Here is a 16,847-nt window from a genome sequence, read left to right on the forward strand (position 1 = left end):
TGTTACCCCCGGCTTCATCCCTTATGCTTCCCACTCCCACGTCCGCTACAAAGACGGCTATACATTCTTACTACCATTACAACCGTCGCCTACTAATGGATAATGCCCTATACTACTTACTCTCTCGCTCAACTACGAAGACGAGTTTACCACGATTTCCACCCCTCCCTCTATACCGCAGCAACACGTATTTTACACCCCTTTCACAACGCGCTTTTCGCGCCCCAACTCTCCCTAGCCGCGTGACTAACGAGCTCCGAGCTAAAACATATCGCAAATGTCAAAAATATGATGACAGGCTTAATATATATCACGCACGTGCGTTCTGTTCCTCACGTACGTACAAAAATAATTAAAAAGGGAATGCAACACGAGGACTTCCCAGGAGGTCACCCATCCTAGTACTACTCTCGCCCAAGCACGCTTAACTTCGGAGTTCTGATGGGATCCGGTGCTTTAGTGCTGGTATGATCGCATCCGACATGTTACCCCCGGCTTCATCCCTTATGCTTCCCACTCCCACGTCCGCTACAAAGACGGCTATACATTCTTACTACCATTACAACCGTCGCCTACTAATGGATAATGCCCTATACTACTTACTCTCTCGCTCAACTACGAAGACGAGTTTATCACGATTTCCACCCCTCCCTCTATACCGCAGCAACACGTATTTTACACCCCTTTCACAACGCGCTTTTCGCGCCCCAACTCTCCCTAGCCGCGTGACTAACGAGCTCCGAGCTAAAACATATCGCAAATGTCAAAAATATGATGACAGGCTTAATATATATCACGCACGTGCGTTCTGTTCCTCACGTACGTACAAAAATAATTAAAAAGGGAATGCAACACGAGGACTTCCCAGGAGGTCACCCATCCTAGTACTACTCTCGCCCAAGCACGCTTAACTTCGGAGTTCTGATGGGATCCGGTGCTTTAGTGCTGGTATGATCGCATCCGACATGTTACCCCCGGCTTCATCCCTTATGATTCCCACTCCCACGTCCGCTACAAAGACGGCTATACATTCTAACTACCATTACAACCGTCGCGTACTAATGGATAATGCCCTATACTACTTACTCTCTCGCTCAACTACGAAGACGAGTTTACCACGATTTCCACCCCTCCCTCTATACCGCAGCAACACGTATTTTACACCCCTTTCACAACGCGCTTTTCGCGCCCCAACTCTCCCTAGCCGCGTGACTAACGAGCTCCGAGCTAAAACATATCGCAAATGTCAAAAATATGATGACAGGCTTAATATATATCACGCACGTGCGTTCTGTTCCTCACATACGTACAAAAATAATTAAAAAGGGAATGCAACACGAGGACTTCCCAGGAGGTCACCCATCCTAGTACTACTCTCGCCCAAGCACGCTTAACTTTGGAGTTCTGATGGGATCCGGTGCTTTAGTGCTGGTATGATCGCATCCGACATGTTACCCCCGGCTTCATCCCTTATGCTTCCCACTCCCACGTCCGCTACAAAGACGGCTATACATTCTTACTACCATTACAACCGTCGCCTACTAATGGATAATGCCCTATACTACTTACTCTCTCGCTCAACTACGAAGACGAGTTTACCACGATTTCCACCCCTCCCTCTATACCGCAGCAACACGTATTTTACACCCCTTTCACAACGCGCTTTTCGCGCCCCAACTCTCCCTAGCCGCGTGACTAACGAGCTCCGAGCTAAAACATATCGCAAATGTCAAAAATATGATGACAGGCTTAATATATATCACGCACGTGCGTTCTGTTCCTCACGTACGTACAAAAATAATTAAAAAGGGAATGCAACACGAGGACTTCCCAGGAGGTCACCCATCCTAGTACTACTCTCGCCCAAGCACGCTTAACTTCGGAGTTCTGATGGGATCCGGTGCTTTAGTGCTGGTATGATCGCATCCGACATGTTACCCCCGGCTTCATCCCTTATGCTTCCCACTCCCACGTCCGCTACAAAGACGGCTATACATTCTTACTACCATTACAACCGTCGCCTACTAATGGATAATGCCCTATACTACTTACTCTCTCGCTCAACTACGAAGACGAGTTTATCACGATTTCCACCCCTCCCTCTATACCGCAGCAACACGTATTTTACACCCCTTTCACAACGCGCTTTTCGCGCCCCAACTCTCCCTAGCCGCGTGACTAACGAGCTCCGAGCTAAAACATATCGCAAATGTCAAAAATATGATGACAGGCTTAATATATATCACGCACGCACGTGCGTTCTGTTCCTCACGTACGTACAAAAATAATTAAAAAGGGAATGCAACACGAGGACTTCCCAGGAGGTCACCCATCCTAGTACTACTCTCGCCCAAGCACGCTTAACTTAGGAGGTCACCCATCCTAGTACTACTCTCGCCCAAGCACGCTTAACTTCGGAGTTCTGATGGGATCCGGTGCTTTAGTGCTGGTATGATCGCATCCGACATGTTACCCCCGGCTTCATCCCTTATGCTTCCCACTCCCACGTCCGCTACAAAGACGGCTATACATTCTTACTACCATTACAACCGTCGCCTACTAATGGATAATGCCCTATACTACTTACTCTCTCGCTCAACTACGAAGACGAGTTTACCACGATTTCCACCCCTCCCTCTATACCGCAGCAACACGTATTTTACACCCCTTTCACAACGCGCTTTTCGCACCCCAACTCTCCCTAGCCGCGTGACTAACGAGCTCCGAGCTAAAACATATCGCAAATGTCAAAAATATGATGACAGGCTTAATATATATCACGCACGCACGTGCGTTCTGTTCCTCACGTACGTACAAAAATAATTAAAAAGGGAATGCAACACGAGGACTTCCCAGGAGGTCACCCATCCTAGTACTACTCTCGCCCAAGCACGCTTAACTTCGGAGTTCTGATGGGATCCGGTGCTTTAGTGCTGGTATGATCGCATCCGACATGTTACCCCCGGCTTCATCCCTTATGCTTCCCACTCCCACGTCCGCTACAAAGACGGCTATACATTCTTACTACCATTACAACCGTCGCCTACTAATGGATAATGCCCTATACTACTTACTCTCTCGCTCAACTACGAAGACGAGTTTACCACGATTTCCACCCCTCCCTCTATACCGCAGCAACACGTATTTTACACCCCTTTCACAACGCGCTTTTCGCGCCCCAACTCTCCCTAGCCGCGTGACTAACGAGCTCCGAGCTAAAACATATCGCAAATGTCAAAAATATGATGACAGGCTTAATATATATCACGCACGCACGTGCGTTCTGTTCCTCACGTACGTACAAAAATAATTAAAAAGGGAATGCAACACGAGGACTTCCCAGGAGGTCACCCATCCTAGTACTACTCTCGCCCAAGCACGCTTAACTTCGGAGTTCTGATGGGATCCGGTGCTTTAGTGCTGGTATGATCGCATCCGACATGTTACCCCCGGCTTCATCCCTTATGCTTCCCACTCCCACGTCCGCTACAAAGACGGCTATACATTCTTACTACCATTACAACCGTCGCCTACTAATGGATAATGCCCTATACTACTTACTCTCTCGCTCAACTACGAAGACGAGTTTACCACGATTTCCACCCCTCCCTCTATACCGCAGCAACACGTATTTTACACCCCTTTCACAACGCGCTTTTCGCGCCCCAACTCTCCCTAGCCGCGTGACTAACGAGCTCCGAGCTAAAACATATCGCAAATGTCAAAAATATGATGACAGGCTTAATATATATCACGCACGCACGTGCGTTCTGTTCCTCACGTACGCACAAAAATAATTAAAAAGGGAATGCAACACGAGGACTTCCCAGGAGGTCACCCATCCTAGTACTACTCTCGCCCAAGCACGCTTAACTTCGGAGTTTTGATGGGATCCGGTGCTTTAGTGCTGGTATGATCGCATCCGACATGTTACCCCCGGCTTCATCCCTTATGCTTCCCACTCCCACGTCCGCTACGAAGACGGCTATACATTCTTACTACCATTACAACCATCGCCTACTAATGGATAATGCCCTATACTACTTACTCTCTCGCTCAACTACGAAGACGAGTTTACCACGATTTCCACCCCTCCCTCTATACCGCAGCAACACGTATTTTACACCCCTTTCACAACGCGCTTTTCGCGCCCCAACTCTCCCTAGCCGCGTGACTAACGAGCTCCGAGCTAAAACATATCGCAAATGTCAAAAATATGATGACAGGCTTAATATATATCACGCACGTGCGTTCTGTTCCTCACGTACGTACAAAAATAATTAAAAAGTATCACGCACGTGCGTTCTGTTCCTCACGTACGTACAAAAATAATTAAAAAGGGAATGCAACACGAGGACTTCCCAGGAGGTCACCCATCCTAGTACTACTCTCGCCCAAGCACGCTTAACTTCGGAGTTCTGATGGGATCCGGTGCTTTAGTGCTGGTATGATCCCATCCGACATGTTACCCCCGGCTTCATCCCTTATGCTTCCCACTCCCACGTCCGCTACAAAGACGGCTATACATTCTTACTACCATTACAACCGTCGCCTACTAATGGATAATGCCCTATACTACTTACTCTCTCGCTCAACTACGAAGACGAGTTTATCACGATTTCCACCCCTCCCTCTATACCGCAGCAACACGTATTTTACACCCCTTTCACAACGCGCTTTTCGCGCCCCAACTCTCCCTAGCCGCGTGACTAACGAGCTCCGAGCTAAAACATATCGCAAATGTCAAAAATATGATGACAGGCTTAATATATATCACGCACGCACGTGCGTTCTGTTCCTCACGTACGTACAAAAATAATTAAAAAGGGAATGCAACACGAGGACTTCCCAGGAGGTCACCCATCCTAGTACTACTCTCGCCCAAGCACGCTTAACTTCGGAGTTCTGATGGGATCCGGTGCTTTAGTGCTGGTATGATCGCATCCGACATGTTACCCCCGGCTTCATCCCTTATGCTTCCCACTCCCACGTCCGCTACAAAGACGGCTATACATTCTTACTACCATTACAACCGTCGCCTACTAATGGATAATGCCCTATACTACTTACTCTCTCGCTCAACTACGAAGACGAGTTTACCACGATTTCCACCCCTCCCTCTATACCGCAGCAACACGTATTTTACACCCCTTTCACAACGCGCTTTTCGCGCCCCAACTCTCCCTAGCCGCGTGACTAACGAGCTCCGAGCTAAAACATATCGCAAATGTCAAAAATATGATGACAGGCTTAATATATATCACGCACGCACGTGCGTTCTGTTCCTCACGTACGTACAAAAATAATTAAAAAGGGAATGCAACACGAGGACTTCCCAGGAGGTCACCCATCCTAGTACTACTCTCGCCCAAGCACGCTTAACTTTGGAGTTCTGATGGGATCCGGTGCTTTAGTGCTGGTATGATCGCATCCGACATGTTACCCCCGGCTTCATCCCTTATGCTTCCCACTCCCACGTCCGCTACAAAGACGGCTATACATTCTTACTACCATTACAACCGTCGCCTACTAATGGATAATGCCCTATACTACTTACTCTCTCGCTCAACTACGAAGACGAGTTTACCACGATTTCCACCCCTCCCTCTATACCGCAGCAACACGTATTTTACACCCCTTTCACAACGCGCTTTTCGCGCCCCAACTCTCCCTAGCCGCGTGACTAACGAGCTCCGAGCTAAAACATATCGCAAATGTCAAAAATATGATGACAGGCTTAATATATATCACGCACGTGCGTTCTGTTCCTCACGTACGTACAAAAATAATTAAAAAGGGAATGCAACACGAGGACTTCCCAGGAGGTCACCCATCCTAGTACTACTCTCGCCCAAGCACGCTTAACTTCGGAGTTCTGATGGGATCCGGTGCTTTAGTGCTGGTATGATCGCATCCGACATGTTACCCCCGGCTTCATCCCTTATGCTTCCCACTCCCACGTCCGCTACAAAGACGGCTATACATTCTTACTACCATTACAACCGTCGCCTACTAATGGATAATGCCCTATACTACTTACTCTCTCGCTCAACTACGAAGACGAGTTTACCACGATTTCCACCCCTCCCTCTATACCGCAGCAACACGTATTTTACACCCCTTTCACAACGCGCTTTTCGCGCCCCAACTCTCCCTAGCCGCGTGACTAACGAGCTCCGAGCTAAAACATATCGCAAATGTCAAAAATATGATGACAGGCTTAATATATATCACGCACGCACGTGCGTTCTGTTCCTCACGTACGTACAAAAATAATTAAAAAGGGAATGCAACACGAGGACTTCACAGGAGGTCACCCATCCTAGTACTACTCTCGCCCAAGCACGCTTAACTTCGGAGTTCTGATGGGATCCGGTGCTTTAGTGCTGGTATGATCGCATCCGACATGTTACCCCCGGCTTCATCCCTTATGCTTCCCACTCCCACGTCCGCTACAAAGACGGCTATACATTCTTACTACCATTACAACCGTCGCCTACTAATGGATAATGCCCTATACTACTTACTCTCTCGCTCAACTACGAAGACGAGTTTACCACGATTTCCACCCCTCCCTCTATACCGCAGCAACACGTATTCTACACCCCTTTCACAACGCGCTTTTCGCGCCCCAACTCTCCCTAGCCGCGTGACTAACGAGCTCCGAGCTAAAACATATCGCAAATGTCAAAAATATGATGACAGGCTTAATATATATCACGCACGTGCGTTCTGTTCCTCACGTACGTACAAAAATAATTAAAAAGGGAATGCAACACGAGGACTTCCCAGGAGGTCACCCATCCTAGTACTACTCTCGCCCAAGCACGCTTAACTTCAGAGTTCTGATGGGATCCGGCGCTTTAGTGCTGGTATGATCGCATCCGACATGTTACCCCCGGCTTCATCCCTTATGCTTCCCACTCCCACGTCCGCTACAAAGACGGCTATACATTCTTACTACCATTACAACCGTCGCCTACTAATGGATAATGCCCTATACTACTTACTCTCTCGCTCAACTACGAAGACGAGTTTACCACGATTTCCACCCCTCCCTCTATACCGCAGCAACACGTATTTTACACCCCTTTCACAATGCGCTTTTCGCGCCCCAACTCTCCCTAGCCGCGTGACTAACGAGCTCCGAGCTAAAACATATCGCAAATGTCAAACATATGATGACAGGCTTAATATATATCACGCACGTGCGTTCTGTTCCTCACGTACGTACAAAAATAATTAAAAAGGGAATGCAACACGAGGACTTCCCAGGAGGTCACCCATCCTAGTACTACTCTCGCCCAAGCACGCTTAACTTCGGAGTTCTGATGGGATCCGGTGCTTTAGTGCTGGTATGATCGCATCCGACATGTTACCCCCGGCTTCATCCCTTATGCTTCCCACTCCCACGTCCGCTACAAAGACGGCTATACATTCTTACTACCATTACAACCGTCGCCTACTAATGGATAATGCCCTATACTACTTACTCTCTCGCTCAACTACGAAGACGAGTTTACCACGATTTCCACCCCTCCCTCTATACCGCAGCAACACGTATTTTACACCCCTTTCACAACGCGCTTTTCGCGCCCCAACTCTCCCTAGCCGCGTGACTAACGAGCTCCGAGCTAAAACATATCGCAAATGTCAAAAATATGATGACAGGCTTAATATATATCACGCACGCACGTGCGTTCTGTTCCTCACGTACGCACAAAAATAATTAAAAAGGGAATGCAACGCGAGGACTTCCCAGGAGGTCACCCATCCTAGTACTACTCTCGCCCAAGCACGCTTAACTTCGGAGTTTTGATGGGATCCGGTGCTTTAGTGCTGGTATGATCGCATCCGACATGTTACCCCCGGCTTCATCCCTTATGCTTCCCACTCCCACGTCCGCTACGAAGACGGCTATACATTCTTACTACCATTACAACCATCGCCTACTAATGGATAATGCCCTATACTACTTACTCTCTCGCTCAACTACGAAGACGAGTTTACCACGATTTCCACCCCTCCCTCTATACCGCAGCAACACGTATTTTACACCCCTTTCACAACGCGCTTTTCGCGCCCCAACTCTCCCTAGCCGCGTGACTAACGAGCTCCGAGCTAAAACATATCGCAAATGTCAAAAATATGATGACAGGCTTAATATATATCACGCACGTGCGTTCTGTTCCTCACGTACGTACAAAAATAATTAAAAAGGGAATGCAACACGAGGACTTCCCAGGAGGTCACCCATCCTAGTACTACTCTCGCCCAAGCACGCTTAACTTCGGAGTTCTGATGGGATCCGGTGCTTTAGTGCTGGTATGATCCCATCCGACATGTTACCCCCGGCTTCATCCCTTATGCTTCCCACTCCCACGTCCGCTACAAAGACGGCTATACATTCTTACTACCATTACAACCGTCGCCTACTAATGGATAATGCCCTATACTACTTACTCTCTCGCTCAACTACGAAGACGAGTTTATCACGATTTCCACCCCTCCCTCTATACCGCAGCAACACGTATTTTACACCCCTTTCACAACGCGCTTTTCGCGCCCCAACTCTCCCTAGCCGCGTGACTAACGAGCTCCGAGCTAAAACATATCGCAAATGTCAAAAATATGATGACAGGCTTAATATATATCACGCACGCACGTGCGTTCTGTTCCTCACGTACGTACAAAAATAATTAAAAAGGGAATGCAACACGAGGACTTCCCAGGAGGTCACCCATCCTAGTACTACTCTCGCCCAAGCACGCTTAACTTCGGAGTTCTGATGGGATCCGGTGCTTTAGTGCTGGTATGATCGCATCCGACATGTTACCCCCGGCTTCATCCCTTATGCTTCCCACTCCCACGTCCGCTACAAAGACGGCTATACATTCTTACTACCATTACAACCGTCGCCTACTAATGGATAATGCCCTATACTACTTACTCTCTCGCTCAACTACGAAGACGAGTTTACCACGATTTCCACCCCTCCCTCTATACCGCAGCAACACGTATTTTACACCCCTTTCACAACGCGCTTTTCGCGCCCCAACTCTCCCTAGCCGCGTGACTAACGAGCTCCGAGCTAAAACATATCGCAAATGTCAAAAATATGATGACAGGCTTAATATATATCACGCACGCACGTGCGTTCTGTTCCTCACGTACGTACAAAAATAATTAAAAAGGGAATGCAACACGAGGACTTCCCAGGAGGTCACCCATCCTAGTACTACTCTCGCCCAAGCACGCTTAACTTTGGAGTTCTGATGGGATCCGGTGCTTTAGTGCTGGTATGATCGCATCCGACATGTTACCCCCGGCTTCATCCCTTATGCTTCCCACTCCCACGTCCGCTACAAAGACGGCTATACATTCTTACTACCATTACAACCGTCGCCTACTAATGGATAATGCCCTATACTACTTACTCTCTCGCTCAACTACGAAGACGAGTTTACCACGATTTCCACCCCTCCCTCTATACCGCAGCAACACGTATTTTACACCCCTTTCACAACGCGCTTTTCGCGCCCCAACTCTCCCTAGCCGCGTGACTAACGAGCTCCGAGCTAAAACATATCGCAAATGTCAAAAATATGATGACAGGCTTAATATATATCACGCACGTGCGTTCTGTTCCTCACGTACGTACAAAAATAATTAAAAAGGGAATGCAACACGAGGACTTCCCAGGAGGTCACCCATCCTAGTACTACTCTCGCCCAAGCACGCTTAACTTCGGAGTTCTGATGGGATCCGGTGCTTTAGTGCTGGTATGATCGCATCCGACATGTTACCCCCGGCTTCATCCCTTATGCTTCCCACTCCCACGTCCGCTACAAAGACGGCTATACATTCTTACTACCATTACAACCGTCGCCTACTAATGGATAATGCCCTATACTACTTACTCTCTCGCTCAACTACGAAGACGAGTTTACCACGATTTCCACCCCTCCCTCTATACCGCAGCAACACGTATTTTACACCCCTTTCACAACGCGCTTTTCGCGCCCCAACTCTCCCTAGCCGCGTGACTAACGAGCTCCGAGCTAAAACATATCGCAAATGTCAAAAATATGATGACAGGCTTAATATATATCACGCACGCACGTGCGTTCTGTTCCTCACGTACGTACAAAAATAATTAAAAAGGGAATGCAACACGAGGACTTCACAGGAGGTCACCCATCCTAGTACTACTCTCGCCCAAGCACGCTTAACTTCGGAGTTCTGATGGGATCCGGTGCTTTAGTGCTGGTATGATCGCATCCGACATGTTACCCCCGGCTTCATCCCTTATGCTTCCCACTCCCACGTCCGCTACAAAGACGGCTATACATTCTTACTACCATTACAACCGTCGCCTACTAATGGATAATGCCCTATACTACTTACTCTCTCGCTCAACTACGAAGACGAGTTTACCACGATTTCCACCCCTCCCTCTATACCGCAGCAACACGTATTCTACACCCCTTTCACAACGCGCTTTTCGCGCCCCAACTCTCCCTAGCCGCGTGACTAACGAGCTCCGAGCTAAAACATATCGCAAATGTCAAAAATATGATGACAGGCTTAATATATATCACGCACGTGCGTTCTGTTCCTCACGTACGTACAAAAATAATTAAAAAGGGAATGCAACACGAGGACTTCCCAGGAGGTCACCCATCCTAGTACTACTCTCGCCCAAGCACGCTTAACTTCAGAGTTCTGATGGGATCCGGCGCTTTAGTGCTGGTATGATCGCATCCGACATGTTACCCCCGGCTTCATCCCTTATGCTTCCCACTCCCACGTCCGCTACAAAGACGGCTATACATTCTTACTACCATTACAACCGTCGCCTACTAATGGATAATGCCCTATACTACTTACTCTCTCGCTCAACTACGAAGACGAGTTTACCACGATTTCCACCCCTCCCTCTATACCGCAGCAACACGTATTTTACACCCCTTTCACAATGCGCTTTTCGCGCCCCAACTCTCCCTAGCCGCGTGACTAACGAGCTCCGAGCTAAAACATATCGCAAATGTCAAACATATGATGACAGGCTTAATATATATCACGCACGTGCGTTCTGTTCCTCACGTACGTACAAAAATAATTAAAAAGGGAATGCAACACGAGGACTTCCCAGGAGGTCACCCATCCTAGTACTACTCTCGCCCAAGCACGCTTAACTTCGGAGTTCTGATGGGATCCGGTGCTTTAGTGCTGGTATGATCGCATCCGACATGTTACCCCCGGCTTCATCCCTTATGCTTCCCACTCCCACGTCCGCTACAAAGACGGCTATACATTCTTACTACCATTACAACCGTCGCCTACTAATGGATAATGCCCTATACTACTTACTCTCTCGCTCAACTACGAAGACGAGTTTACCACGATTTCCACCCCTCCCTCTATACCGCAGCAACACGTATTTTACACCCCTTTCACAACGCGCTTTTCGCGCCCCAACTCTCCCTAGCCGCGTGACTAACGAGCTCCGAGCTAAAACATATCGCAAATGTCAAAAATATGATGACAGGTTTAATATATATCACGCACGTGCGTTCTGTTCCTCACGTACGTACAAAAATAATTAAAAAGGGAATGCAACACGAGGACTTCCCAGGAGGTCACCCATCCTAGTACTACTCTCGCCCAAGCACGCTTAACTTCGGAGTTTTGATGGGATCCGGTGCTTTAGTGCTGGTATGATCGCATCCGACATGTTACCCCCGGCTTCATCCCTTATGCTTCCCACTCCCACGTCCGCTACAAAGGCGGCTATACATTCTTAGTACCATTACAACCGTCGCCTACTAATGGATAATGCCCTATACTACTTACTCTCTCGCTCAACTACGAAGACGAGTTTACCACGATTTCCACCCCTCCCTCTATACCGCAGCAACACGTATTTTACACCCCTTTCACAACGCGCTTTTCGCGCCCCAACTCTCCCTAGCCGCGTGACTAACGAGCTCCGAGCTAAAACATATCGCAAATGTCAAAAATATGATGACAGGCTTAATATATATCACGCACGTGCGTTCTGTTCCTCACGTACGTACAAAAATAATTAAAAAGGGAATGCAACACAAGGACTTCCCAGGAGGTCACCCATCCTAGTACTACTCTCGCCCAAGCACGCTTAACTTCGGAGTTCTGATGGGATCCGGTGCTTTAGTGCTGGTATGATCGCATCCGACATGTTACCCCCGGCTTCATCCCTTATGCTTCCCACTCCCACGTCCGCTACAAAGGCGGCTATACATTCTTAGTACCATTACAACCGTCGCCTACTAATGGATAATGCCCTATACTACTTACTCTCTCGCTCAACTACGAAGACGAGTTTACCACGATTTCCACCCCTCCCTCTATACCGCAGCAACACGTATTTTACACCCCTTTCACAACGCGCTTTTCGCGCCCCAACTCTCCCTAGCCGCGTGACTAACGAGCTCCGAGCTAAAACATATCGCAAATGTCAAAAATATGATGACAGGCTTAATATATATCACGCACGTGCGTTCTGTTCCTCACGTACGTACAAAAATAATTAAAAAGGGAATGCAACACGAGGACTTCCCAGGAGGTCACCCATCCTAGTACTACTCTCGCCCAAGCACGCTTAACTTCGGAGTTCTGATGGGATCCGGTGCTTTAGTGCTGGTATGATCGCATCCGACATGTTACCCCCGGCTTCATCCCTTATGCTTCCCACTCCCACGTCCGCTACAAAGACGGCTATACATTCTTACTACCATTACAACCGTCGCCTACTAATGGATAATGCCCTATACTACTTACTCTCTCGCTCAACTACGAAGACGAGTTTACCACGATTTCCACCCCTCCCTCTATACCGCAGCAACACGTATTTTACACCCCTTTCACAACGCGCTTTTCGCGCCCCAACTCTCCCTAGCCGCGTGACTAACGAGCTCCGAGCTAAAACATATCGCAAATGTCAAAAATATGATGACAGGCTTAATATATATCACGCACGTGCGTTCTGTTCCTCACGTACGTACAAAAATAATTAAAAAGGGAATGCAACACGAGGACTTCCCAGGAGGTCACCCATCCTAGTACTACTCTCGCCCAAGCACGCTTAACTTCGGAGTTCTGATGGGATCCGGTGCTTTAGTGCTGGTATGATCGCATCCGACATGTTACCCCCGGCTTCATCCCTTATGCTTCCCACTCCCACGTCCGCTACAAAGACGGCTATACATTCTTACTACCATTACAACCGTCGCCTACTAATGGATAATGCCCTATACTACTTACTCTCTCGCTCAACTACGAAGACGAGTTTACCACGATTTCCACCCCTCCCTCTATACCGCAGCAACACGTATTTTACACCCCTTTCACAACGCGCTTTTCGCGCCCCAACTCTCCCTAGCCGCGTGACTAACGAGCTCCGAGCTAAAACATATCGCAAATGTCAAACATATGATGACAGGCTTAATATATATCACGCACGTGCGTTCTGTTCCTCACGTACGTACAAAAATAATTAAAAAGGGAATGCAACACGAGGACTTCCCAGGAGGTCACCCATCCTAGTACTACTCTCGCCCAAGCACGCTTAACTTCGGAGTTCTGATGGGATCCGGTGCTTTAGTGCTGGTATGATCGCATCCGACATGTTACCCCCGGCTTCATCCCTTATGCTTCCCACTCCCACGTCCGCTACAAAGACGGCTATACATTCTTACTACCATTACAACCGTCGCCTACTAATGGATAATGCCCTATACTACTTACTCTCTCGCTCAACTACGAAGACGAGTTTACCACGATTTCCACCCCTCCCTCTATACCGCAGCAACACGTATTTTACACCCCTTTCACAACGCGCTTTTCGCGCCCCAACTCTCCCTAGCCGCGTGACTAACGAGCTCCGAGCTAAAACATATCGCAAATGTCAAAAATATGATGACAGGCTTAATATATATCACGCACGTGCGTTCTGTTCCTCACGTACGTACAAAAATAATTAAAAAGGGAATGCAACACGAGGACTTCCCAGGAGGTCACCCATCCTAGTACTACTCTCGCCCAAGCACGCTTAACTTCGGAGTTTTGATGGGATCCGGTGCTTTAGTGCTGGTATGATCGCATCCGACATGTTACCCCCGGCTTCATCCCTTATGCTTCCCACTCCCACGTCCGCTACAAAGGTGGCTATACATTCTTAGTACCATTACAACCGTCGCCTACTAATGGATAATGCCCTATACTACTTACTCTCTCGCTCAACTACGAAGACGAGTTTACCACGATTTCCACCCCTCCCTCTATACCGCAGCAACACGTATTTTACACCCCTTTCACAACGCGCTTTTCGCGCCCCAACTCTCCCTAGCCGCGTGACTAACGAGCTCCGAGCTAAAACATATCGCAAATGTCAAAAATATGATGACAGGCTTAATATATATCACGCACGTGCGTTCTGTTCCTCACGTACGTACAAAAATAATTAAAAAGGGAATGCAACACAAGGACTTCCCAGGAGGTCACCCATCCTAGTACTACTCTCGCCCAAGCACGCTTAACTTCGGAGTTCTGATGGGATCCGGTGCTTTAGTGCTGGTATGATCGCATCCGACATGTTACCCCCGGCTTCATCCCTTATGCTTCCCACTCCCACGTCCGCTACAAAGGCGGCTATACATTCTTAGTACCATTACAACCGTCGCCTACTAATGGATAATGCCCTATACTACTTACTCTCTCGCTCAACTACGAAGACGAGTTTACCACGATTTCCACCCCTCCCTCTATACCGCAGCAACACGTATTTTACACCCCTTTCACAACGCGCTTTTCGCGCCCCAACTCTCCCTAGCCGCGTGACTAACGAGCTCCGAGCTAAAACATATCGCAAATGTCAAAAATATGATGACAGGCTTAATATATATCACGCACGTGCGTTCTGTTCCTCACGTACGTACAAAAATAATTAAAAAGGGAATGCAACACGAGGACTTCCCAGGAGGTCACCCATCCTAGTACTACTCTCGCCCAAGCACGCTTAACTTCGGAGTTCTGATGGGATCCGGTGCTTTAGTGCTGGTATGATCGCATCCGACATGTTACCCCCGGCTTCATCCCTTATGCTTCCCACTCCCACGTCCGCTACAAAGACGGCTATACATTCTTACTACCATTACAACCGTCGCCTACTAATGGATAATGCCCTATACTACTTACTCTCTCGCTCAACTACGAAGACGAGTTTACCACGATTTCCACCCCTCCCTCTATACCGCAGCAACACGTATTTTACACCCCTTTCACAACGCGCTTTTCGCGCCCCAACTCTCCCTAGCCGCGTGACTAACGAGCTCCGAGCTAAAACATATCGCAAATGTCAAAAATATGATGACAGGCTTAATATATATCACGCACGTGCGTTCTGTTCCTCACGTACGTACAAAAATAATTAAAAAGGGAATGCAACACGAGGACTTCCCAGGAGGTCACCCATCCTAGTACTACTCTCGCCCAAGCACGCTTAACTTCGGAGTTCTGATGGGATCCGGTGCTTTAGTGCTGGTATGATCGCATCCAACATGTTACCCCCGGCTTCATCCCTTATGCTTCCCACTCCCACGTCCGCTACAAAGGCGGCTATACATTCTTACTACCATTACAACCGTCGCCTACTAATGGATAATGCCCTATACTACTTACTCTCTCGCTCAACTACGAAGACGAGTTTACCACGATTTCCACCCCTCCCTCTATACCGCAGCAACACGTATTTTACACCCCTTTCACAACGCGCTTTTCGCGCCCCAACTCTCCCTAGCCGCGTGACTAACGAGCTCCGAGCTAAAACATATCGCAAATGTCAAAAATATGATGACAGGCTTAATATATATCACGCACGTGCGTTCTGTTCCTCACGTACGTACAAAAATAATTAAAAAGGGAATGCAACACGAGGACTTCCCAGGAGGTCACCCATCCTAGTACTACTCTCGCCCAAGCACGCTTAACTTCGTAGTTCTGATGGGATCCGGTGCTTTAGTGCTGGTATGATCGCATCCGACATGTTACCCCCGGCTTCATCCCTTATGCTTCCCACTCCCACGTCCGCTACAAAGGCGGCTATACATTCTTACTACCATTACAACCGTCGCCTACTAATGGATAATGCCCTATACTACTTACTCGCTCGCTCAACTACGAAGACGAGTTTACCACGATTTCCACCCCTCCCTCTATACCGCAGCAACACGTATTTTACACCCCTTTCACAACGCGCTTTTCGCGCCCCAACTCTCCCTAGCCGCGTGACTAACGAGCTCCGAGCTAAAACATATCGCAAATGTCAAAAATATGATGACAGGCTTAATATATATCACGCACGTGCGTTCTGTTCCTCACGTACGTACAAAAATAATTAAAAAGGGAATGCAACACGAGGACTTCCCAGGAGGTCACCCATCCTAGTACTACTCTCGCCCAAGCACGCTTAACTTCGGAGTTCTGATGGGATCCGGTGCTTTAGTGCTGGTATGATCGCATCCGACATGTTACCCCCGGCTTCATCCCTTATGCTTCCCACTCCCACGTCCGCTACAAAGGCGGCTATACATTCTTACTACCATTACAACCGTCGCCTACTAATGGATAATGCCCTATACTACTTACTCGCTCGCTCAACTACGAAGACGAGTTTACCACGATTTCCACCCCTCCCTCTATACCGCAGCAACACGTATTTTACACCCCTTTCACAACGCGCTTTTCGCGCCCCAACTCTCCCTAGCCGCGTGACTAACGAGCTCCGAGCTAAAACATATCGCAAATGT

The 16,847-nt window shown here is 48.3% G+C and overlaps 33 non-coding genes and 1 pseudogene across 33 annotated transcripts; all 34 read right to left on the reverse strand.

Moving 5' to 3' along the window:
* Positions 1-360: 360 nt before the first annotated feature.
* LOC147969500 (5S ribosomal RNA) lies at positions 361-479 on the reverse strand. Its single transcript, XR_015605074.1, has one exon. It is a non-coding gene; the product is annotated as a 5S ribosomal RNA (ribosomal RNA).
* Positions 480-843: 364 nt separating this feature from the next.
* On the reverse strand, positions 844-962 carry LOC147969501 (5S ribosomal RNA). Its single transcript, XR_015605075.1, has one exon. It is a non-coding gene; the product is annotated as a 5S ribosomal RNA (ribosomal RNA).
* Positions 963-1,326: 364 nt separating this feature from the next.
* On the reverse strand, positions 1,327-1,445 carry LOC147969502 (5S ribosomal RNA). Its single transcript, XR_015606294.1, has one exon. It is a non-coding gene; the product is annotated as a 5S ribosomal RNA (ribosomal RNA).
* A 364-nt stretch (positions 1,446-1,809) lies between these two features.
* LOC147969503 (5S ribosomal RNA) lies at positions 1,810-1,928 on the reverse strand. Its single transcript, XR_015605076.1, has one exon. It is a non-coding gene; the product is annotated as a 5S ribosomal RNA (ribosomal RNA).
* Positions 1,929-2,296: 368 nt separating this feature from the next.
* LOC147969504 (5S ribosomal RNA) lies at positions 2,297-2,463 on the reverse strand (annotated as a pseudogene).
* Positions 2,464-2,831: 368 nt separating this feature from the next.
* Positions 2,832-2,950, reverse strand: LOC147969505 (5S ribosomal RNA). The gene has a single exon (XR_015605077.1). It is a non-coding gene; the product is annotated as a 5S ribosomal RNA (ribosomal RNA).
* Positions 2,951-3,318: 368 nt separating this feature from the next.
* LOC147969506 (5S ribosomal RNA) lies at positions 3,319-3,437 on the reverse strand. The gene has a single exon (XR_015605078.1). It is a non-coding gene; the product is annotated as a 5S ribosomal RNA (ribosomal RNA).
* A 368-nt stretch (positions 3,438-3,805) lies between these two features.
* On the reverse strand, positions 3,806-3,924 carry LOC147969507 (5S ribosomal RNA). Its single transcript, XR_015606467.1, has one exon. It is a non-coding gene; the product is annotated as a 5S ribosomal RNA (ribosomal RNA).
* Positions 3,925-4,340: 416 nt separating this feature from the next.
* Positions 4,341-4,459, reverse strand: LOC147969508 (5S ribosomal RNA). Its single transcript, XR_015606534.1, has one exon. It is a non-coding gene; the product is annotated as a 5S ribosomal RNA (ribosomal RNA).
* A 368-nt stretch (positions 4,460-4,827) lies between these two features.
* LOC147969509 (5S ribosomal RNA) lies at positions 4,828-4,946 on the reverse strand. Its single transcript, XR_015605079.1, has one exon. It is a non-coding gene; the product is annotated as a 5S ribosomal RNA (ribosomal RNA).
* A 368-nt stretch (positions 4,947-5,314) lies between these two features.
* On the reverse strand, positions 5,315-5,433 carry LOC147969510 (5S ribosomal RNA). Its single transcript, XR_015606296.1, has one exon. It is a non-coding gene; the product is annotated as a 5S ribosomal RNA (ribosomal RNA).
* A 364-nt stretch (positions 5,434-5,797) lies between these two features.
* LOC147969511 (5S ribosomal RNA) lies at positions 5,798-5,916 on the reverse strand. Its single transcript, XR_015605080.1, has one exon. It is a non-coding gene; the product is annotated as a 5S ribosomal RNA (ribosomal RNA).
* A 368-nt stretch (positions 5,917-6,284) lies between these two features.
* On the reverse strand, positions 6,285-6,403 carry LOC147969512 (5S ribosomal RNA). The gene has a single exon (XR_015605851.1). It is a non-coding gene; the product is annotated as a 5S ribosomal RNA (ribosomal RNA).
* A 364-nt stretch (positions 6,404-6,767) lies between these two features.
* Positions 6,768-6,886, reverse strand: LOC147969513 (5S ribosomal RNA). The gene has a single exon (XR_015606351.1). It is a non-coding gene; the product is annotated as a 5S ribosomal RNA (ribosomal RNA).
* Positions 6,887-7,250: 364 nt separating this feature from the next.
* On the reverse strand, positions 7,251-7,369 carry LOC147969514 (5S ribosomal RNA). The gene has a single exon (XR_015605081.1). It is a non-coding gene; the product is annotated as a 5S ribosomal RNA (ribosomal RNA).
* A 368-nt stretch (positions 7,370-7,737) lies between these two features.
* LOC147969515 (5S ribosomal RNA) lies at positions 7,738-7,856 on the reverse strand. The gene has a single exon (XR_015606636.1). It is a non-coding gene; the product is annotated as a 5S ribosomal RNA (ribosomal RNA).
* Positions 7,857-8,220: 364 nt separating this feature from the next.
* On the reverse strand, positions 8,221-8,339 carry LOC147969516 (5S ribosomal RNA). The gene has a single exon (XR_015606535.1). It is a non-coding gene; the product is annotated as a 5S ribosomal RNA (ribosomal RNA).
* Positions 8,340-8,707: 368 nt separating this feature from the next.
* Positions 8,708-8,826, reverse strand: LOC147969517 (5S ribosomal RNA). Its single transcript, XR_015605082.1, has one exon. It is a non-coding gene; the product is annotated as a 5S ribosomal RNA (ribosomal RNA).
* Positions 8,827-9,194: 368 nt separating this feature from the next.
* Positions 9,195-9,313, reverse strand: LOC147969518 (5S ribosomal RNA). Its single transcript, XR_015606297.1, has one exon. It is a non-coding gene; the product is annotated as a 5S ribosomal RNA (ribosomal RNA).
* Positions 9,314-9,677: 364 nt separating this feature from the next.
* Positions 9,678-9,796, reverse strand: LOC147969519 (5S ribosomal RNA). Its single transcript, XR_015605083.1, has one exon. It is a non-coding gene; the product is annotated as a 5S ribosomal RNA (ribosomal RNA).
* A 368-nt stretch (positions 9,797-10,164) lies between these two features.
* Positions 10,165-10,283, reverse strand: LOC147969520 (5S ribosomal RNA). Its single transcript, XR_015605852.1, has one exon. It is a non-coding gene; the product is annotated as a 5S ribosomal RNA (ribosomal RNA).
* A 364-nt stretch (positions 10,284-10,647) lies between these two features.
* On the reverse strand, positions 10,648-10,766 carry LOC147969521 (5S ribosomal RNA). The gene has a single exon (XR_015606352.1). It is a non-coding gene; the product is annotated as a 5S ribosomal RNA (ribosomal RNA).
* A 364-nt stretch (positions 10,767-11,130) lies between these two features.
* Positions 11,131-11,249, reverse strand: LOC147969522 (5S ribosomal RNA). Its single transcript, XR_015605084.1, has one exon. It is a non-coding gene; the product is annotated as a 5S ribosomal RNA (ribosomal RNA).
* Positions 11,250-11,613: 364 nt separating this feature from the next.
* On the reverse strand, positions 11,614-11,732 carry LOC147969523 (5S ribosomal RNA). The gene has a single exon (XR_015606468.1). It is a non-coding gene; the product is annotated as a 5S ribosomal RNA (ribosomal RNA).
* Positions 11,733-12,096: 364 nt separating this feature from the next.
* Positions 12,097-12,215, reverse strand: LOC147969524 (5S ribosomal RNA). The gene has a single exon (XR_015605821.1). It is a non-coding gene; the product is annotated as a 5S ribosomal RNA (ribosomal RNA).
* Positions 12,216-12,579: 364 nt separating this feature from the next.
* Positions 12,580-12,698, reverse strand: LOC147969525 (5S ribosomal RNA). The gene has a single exon (XR_015605085.1). It is a non-coding gene; the product is annotated as a 5S ribosomal RNA (ribosomal RNA).
* Positions 12,699-13,062: 364 nt separating this feature from the next.
* Positions 13,063-13,181, reverse strand: LOC147969526 (5S ribosomal RNA). Its single transcript, XR_015605086.1, has one exon. It is a non-coding gene; the product is annotated as a 5S ribosomal RNA (ribosomal RNA).
* A 364-nt stretch (positions 13,182-13,545) lies between these two features.
* On the reverse strand, positions 13,546-13,664 carry LOC147969527 (5S ribosomal RNA). Its single transcript, XR_015605087.1, has one exon. It is a non-coding gene; the product is annotated as a 5S ribosomal RNA (ribosomal RNA).
* Positions 13,665-14,028: 364 nt separating this feature from the next.
* Positions 14,029-14,147, reverse strand: LOC147969528 (5S ribosomal RNA). The gene has a single exon (XR_015606469.1). It is a non-coding gene; the product is annotated as a 5S ribosomal RNA (ribosomal RNA).
* Positions 14,148-14,511: 364 nt separating this feature from the next.
* On the reverse strand, positions 14,512-14,630 carry LOC147969529 (5S ribosomal RNA). Its single transcript, XR_015605822.1, has one exon. It is a non-coding gene; the product is annotated as a 5S ribosomal RNA (ribosomal RNA).
* A 364-nt stretch (positions 14,631-14,994) lies between these two features.
* LOC147969530 (5S ribosomal RNA) lies at positions 14,995-15,113 on the reverse strand. Its single transcript, XR_015605088.1, has one exon. It is a non-coding gene; the product is annotated as a 5S ribosomal RNA (ribosomal RNA).
* A 364-nt stretch (positions 15,114-15,477) lies between these two features.
* Positions 15,478-15,596, reverse strand: LOC147969531 (5S ribosomal RNA). Its single transcript, XR_015605089.1, has one exon. It is a non-coding gene; the product is annotated as a 5S ribosomal RNA (ribosomal RNA).
* Positions 15,597-15,960: 364 nt separating this feature from the next.
* On the reverse strand, positions 15,961-16,079 carry LOC147969532 (5S ribosomal RNA). Its single transcript, XR_015606519.1, has one exon. It is a non-coding gene; the product is annotated as a 5S ribosomal RNA (ribosomal RNA).
* A 364-nt stretch (positions 16,080-16,443) lies between these two features.
* Positions 16,444-16,562, reverse strand: LOC147969533 (5S ribosomal RNA). The gene has a single exon (XR_015605090.1). It is a non-coding gene; the product is annotated as a 5S ribosomal RNA (ribosomal RNA).
* Between the last annotated feature and the right edge of the window lie 285 nt (positions 16,563-16,847).

The sequence above is a fragment of the Triticum urartu genome, chromosome 5A (genome assembly GCF_056163025.1).
Source record: "Triticum urartu cultivar PI428250 chromosome 5A, HENAU_Tu73, whole genome shotgun sequence".
NCBI lineage: Eukaryota > Viridiplantae > Streptophyta > Magnoliopsida > Poales > Poaceae > Triticum > Triticum urartu.